This window comes from Platichthys flesus, chromosome 3 (genome assembly GCF_949316205.1).
Source record: "Platichthys flesus chromosome 3, fPlaFle2.1, whole genome shotgun sequence".
NCBI lineage: Eukaryota > Metazoa > Chordata > Actinopteri > Pleuronectiformes > Pleuronectidae > Platichthys > Platichthys flesus.
Genome location: NC_084947.1, coordinates 20,000,602 through 20,006,135, shown reverse-complemented (window position 1 = coordinate 20,006,135; position 5,534 = coordinate 20,000,602).

The window sequence follows — 5,534 nt, the reverse complement described above, 5'->3', positions numbered from 1 at the left end:
CCGACAGAGCTTTCAGATCTTGAACTCCACTCCATAAACGGGTCTATAAATATCCTGATTTTTATGTTTGTGATGTAAATCATCTTTACGGCAATGGCCACTTCAATCCCCCTCCCATTTAACACGGGTGGCCGGGGGCTGATTAAATATGATAATGCACTGCTGACATCATAAGAAATGTTGGCGAGCTTGGAGAGCCACAGCCGGCAGTAAACATGTAATTTATGTCCGTGTGAATGGCTTGGCAAGTGCTGGTGCTACGCTTCCATCAATCAGTTGCACCATCTTGATGCCTGTGTGTGGCTCTGGCCTCCTGCCATTGGCTGACGCATCACCTGGATTGCAGTCTCCATGCAACAGGCTGAAATCAGCGTTGAGACCGGCTCTCGACCCTTTTTAAAACCGGCCTTTGCAGCTCAGGTCAATGCAGTCAGCAGTCTGCATGTACTATATTACAGCAGGGACTGAGAGCAGCTTGTTAAGTAAGTCGAAGAACAGATCGTGTCATTTGTATCCCAGCAGTCCCATGAATCACGCTGCTGGGATTTGTAAGTGAACACCAACGGCACATGTCATGGCCTTCAGGGATACAGGTCACGTCTGTCACCTCCAGATTCCCAGGCCACACTGCCAAGGATTCAAACAAACACACAACCTTGTTTTGGGGAGAAATATCATCCACTCCTGGAAACGGGGAGCAATAAAAAGTATTGTGTGCGCCGTGGTTCAGGTGATGATGAAGAGCTTTATTTAACAACAGAAAGGATAGGAAAGGCCTTGCTTTATAACCTGCTAATGGTGCGGAGCAGCGAGCAGGTGGTGTTAGGTGGAGGGTATTATCACTTCTGACAGATGGCACAGAAAGAGTTTGGTGGAGCAAAGTTCATCGTCCAGTATCGCTGCAGAGATGGTGCTCTGATGACGGCTCAGTCACTGTTTGTCTCTGGTGGTGATGCATCATATTATTAGCAGATATGATTGGGGGCTTTGACAGCATCTAATTAGCGGCTTCTTATCAGTGAGATGAAATTAAAACAGGCTGCTATGTCCTGTTATTGTTGTGTGAGGGAAATCACCATCTGATGACTGATTTGGAGGAAATGTAAATTGATTTTGGAATTCGGGAAGTTGACCCTAAAAGTGTTAGACCAGCAGAAACAGCCTAACACATGGTTCTTACCAGGATTGCTGGAAACCGCGGATGAACGAAATGACCAAGGGATCTTTGTTTGCATGGGGAGAAATCATAGATCACGCATAAAAACAAATAACAGTAAATCTGCAGTGCTCTGAGTTCAATCACTGTTGGATACAGTTCAACAAACCCATTACAAAAATAACATAAATTACAGTAGCTCTTACTTAACATATTTAACACATTAAGTAGCACTTGGGACAGAAGATTTCCTGTAAATATTTCTGGTGGCTCATGGCAGTTTAAAACAAGGAAGCAGTGTTTGGGGGGGTTATTCATCATAAAGCTGTCGCTTAGCTACAGCTGTCGTTTCCCTATGATAAAAATAAAAAATGTCTTGAAAAGCAAAAGACATATTTTCTGTTCAATCTCACAAAAATGGTTTAGAACAGGTTAGAGAGCAGTTGTCTAAAAGTCGGGCTATGAAGTAATTTTCAGTCAAAGTCAAAGAACTAAGGTTGTGATTATTAAAACATTATCTTTATATCTGAAAAGTAAAAAATAACTACTGGTATATAGAACTGTGTCGATTATATTATTTTAATATGACGATGGATCAGTGAGGTGATATCATAAACACTGGGTCCCATAGAACCTCCAGTATAATTACACAATAGTCGTATTGTAATGCTGTTTATCTCACGTTTTTTTTGTTGGTATTACCACTGGTATTAATGGTTATGACAGATTTAATGAACATGCTCACATGAAATAATTACAAAAACAGTTGTAAATTCCCCCCCCCTCCAGATTGTTTGTCAGATCAGACTGATTGAATGTGTCTGACAGGCTGAGTGTGTGTAACAATCCATCTAATGACTGCACACAGCTTTAAATCTGCCTCTTGTGACTTGACATGATGTGTGGCACAAAATGGACGGAGTGAAACCTTCCAAGAGGAAACATGATTCATTTCGTAGTCACACATTTCTGCATCTTGAAAAAAATAAAAAATGAGGGCGTCATCTGCAGACTGAGTAACTTTCCTGAAAGTCAATAATATGAGCAAGATATGGAAGCACGGATCTCTGCTTGGTGGTCTGCGTCTTGTTTACCAGAGATGGTTTGATTTATTTCTGTTTCGGGGAGCATCATCTCCAGGTCTAGAGAAAAGCCCGGGCCGCTGCATTAATCTCCAGCCCGACACAACCTGACAGATGACCCGCCCTTCAACTCCCTGCCACCCTGCAGGAGACACGTCGTCAGTCAGGTTTCATTTCAGCTTCATGCATTCAGAGGAGAGGGGGTCCAGGGAGGGTGACGACGTTGTGATGATGGCACACGTGTGTCTGCATGTGTGTGTATGTGGCTCAGGTATTACTTGTGTTATGAGGATCATTTTTTGTTTAACTTTAGAGATTAGAGATTAAGATTAGGAAGACCTTCCTAAGTAACTATGGTTAAGGCTAGAATAAGTGTTGGGGATATCAATGTATGTCAATGAAATGTCCTCTGAAGTCATGGTGACACGTGTGTGTGTGTGTGTGTGTGTGTGTGTGTGTGTGTGTGTGTGTGTGTGTGTGTGTGTGTGTGTGTGTGTGTGTGTGTGTGTGTGTGTGTGTGTGTGTGTGTGTGTGTGTGTGTGTGTGTGTGTGTGTGTGTGTGTGTGTGTCTCTCTCTCTCTCTCTCTCTCCAGGAAACGGGATCAACTGCCTGCTGCTGTGCACCTCTGTCTCCTGACAAATGAACAGATTATTTATGGGAAGCAGGAGGAGGAGGGTTTAGTGGAATAGGGAGGTGTCAAAGCACATGAAGGGACAGAGAGAAGAGGGTTAAGCAGCACTACACTGGCACTCATGAATATTATTCTGGCCAGTATCCATGTGCAAGGTGAAGGAGACGAGTCTCTTGTCCTGGTATTCCTTCCTGAGCTGCATTTGCAGAAAAAAAAAAGACACCACAGACAGTTAAGTGAGTTGATAACCGCAGACAGATTTAGCTCCGCTGCTATTTCAAAACAGGAGGAATGTTAATTTTCTGTTGTTTGCTCACTGTGACAGATTCCCCACCCTCGTCTACAATAGTTAAGATGATGAACAGCTGCTTAACGTCCACATGTGACCGCTGAGGTTTTGGGAGCAGCTCACTCAGGAGGGACTTGTTTTGCAGCAGAAATAAATATGCAATCTTTTTAATGATATAAATATTCTGTCAGTGCTCGTCGACATCTTGGTGCTGAATCCTCTGTTGGCCTCCCGAAGATGAAATGACTGATAAAGGCGCTCGGCGTTCGCTCTTTGTTTGTGCTCTCCAGTTGTTGATGTCCGTGTCTCCACAGAGGGCCCAGACCCCTGTTTGTGGGATGGCTGTCTCTGTGACAGCTCCCCGGCCTCCTGGCTGCTCTGTGGAACAAACATGGATAGAAGGGGTGAGCATGGGGCATGGCCTGTCACTCACTGCATGTCTCACTACTGTTTGGGAGCCGCTGCGCCCTTTTTCGTCTTTTCTCCTCATCACAATAGCCGAGGAGCACTTGAATATGTGTGGCCTTACAGGTTACAATTTCAAACCGACAAACTTAATCAGAGATCTTTCTGCCCTCTTATAGAAAAATATATATCTGACACGCTTCGTGGAGTTGGTATTTATGGTGTCTGGAGGCCCGGGTGTGGTCGGGTAAATGAGACGGGTGAGGGTGTTTGTTTGGTGTTGAGCTAGCAGGGGCGGGTGGGGAAGGGGGGTGGCAGGCGGTGGGGGTGGCCGGCGGTGGGGGTGTCCGCCCGACAAGGTGTGCGTTGGCGTCCGTACAATAACGGACGCCCCGCAGGCACGGCCCCGCCTCTTTCCCACCAGATCAACTTTCTTCAGCGCAGGAATGAGACACAGACACCTCCTCCAGGCTGAGACATATAATCGGGGTCTGTCAGGGCCTTTATCAAACAGGATCAACTGGTGCGCTGGGCCTTTCTCCGCGGTCCCCACAGGCGGCCGGATACCTACACACGCATTCCTTTGACACATCCCCGTCCCAAGAGGCGTATCGCCTGTCCATTATGACAGCTTGGCTCGAGGCACGAGGGTGCATGGAGGGCCGGGGTACAGTTGCTCCTCTGCATTGTCCTGATTGAAAACTAAGATAGCAGCGTTGCCTTCGGTTTAGAGGATTCTCCTGATCTCCTGAGTCTCAAAATGTCACCGTGCTGGGCAACAAAACAAACAGATTGTGTGTTTTCTTGTGGGTTTCATGGCTGTTGTCAATTTGAACTGCGAAGATGCTGAAAATATGACCTGTTGATTGTGAGGGGATTAGTTCAGGAGGCCTTTTAAAGCCCCTTGAGGACAGGACAGCCCACCAGCGGTTGTTGCTGCTGGAGGGCAGCATGGTCGCTGTGAGTGACGAGAGAGGAAGAGTGGGTATGAATCAAAGCAGCACGTCATCGTGCGCAGGACTCTAATCATATCACTTCCCCCTGAGCCATATGTCTTTGTACTCTCTTTAATTGAATTGAGCGCCGGATGAGATTGGCTGACATACCTTCCAGTGACTTACAGAGCGAGGCCCTGTGATGGTTGTTCTCTTGGCAGAGCGAGGCACAAAGTCCTGAAGGCATCCTCCAGCCCGCCTTGGCCCCCTGACTTATCCAACGCCGCAACATTTATTGTCTAATATGAAATAATTGTGAATTTCATTGGCGTGTTTTTGCGGCCAGGCAATGGCTCATTAAAGACGGACGCGTCAGGTATGACAGATTTGTGCCTCAGCAGGGCCTGTTGTGACAAACACTTACCTTATTGAATTTCTACCTCACGTGTGAATGCATTATTTGCTCCTGACTCACTAAGTAGGACATGTGACGTCAAGCTGTCCTGAAACTTCTCCGACTCACTAGCATCCATCCGCCAGTGGCCTCATTTAACTCAGAAGTTAATGATTTAGTCGCCGGTTTATCTGTATCCTTGTCCACCTCTGTTGATCACTTTGTGTAAAGAATGTGGAGGTGGGGCATATTGTGTCTCCATATCTCCAGCCCTACAGTACCTACAGTATAGACGCACCACAAACGTGTGCGCACATGTCTGACTGAAGCGTCAACACCTTTGTGGGTCCTGTGTGAGACACGTTGCCTGGAGCTGTTGGGATTTTCCCTGAAAAGAACTGAGGTGAAACCAGATTTTTGCTTTTCTCTGTGTTTTGCTTTTCCGGCTTCCTGTGCAGCCAGGAGGCCTAACTGTGAAAGCTAAACAGAAATGGAAACAGACAGACAGAGAGGCCTTTTCAGGATCCTTGGCCCATAATCGGAGTGGGATGTGGGTTTGAAACCGGGGCGAACAAAGTCGGTGTTAAAAGCGGCTGTGACGTGGACTTAAAGCTGTCCAAACAGCACACAGAGGTGAAAAG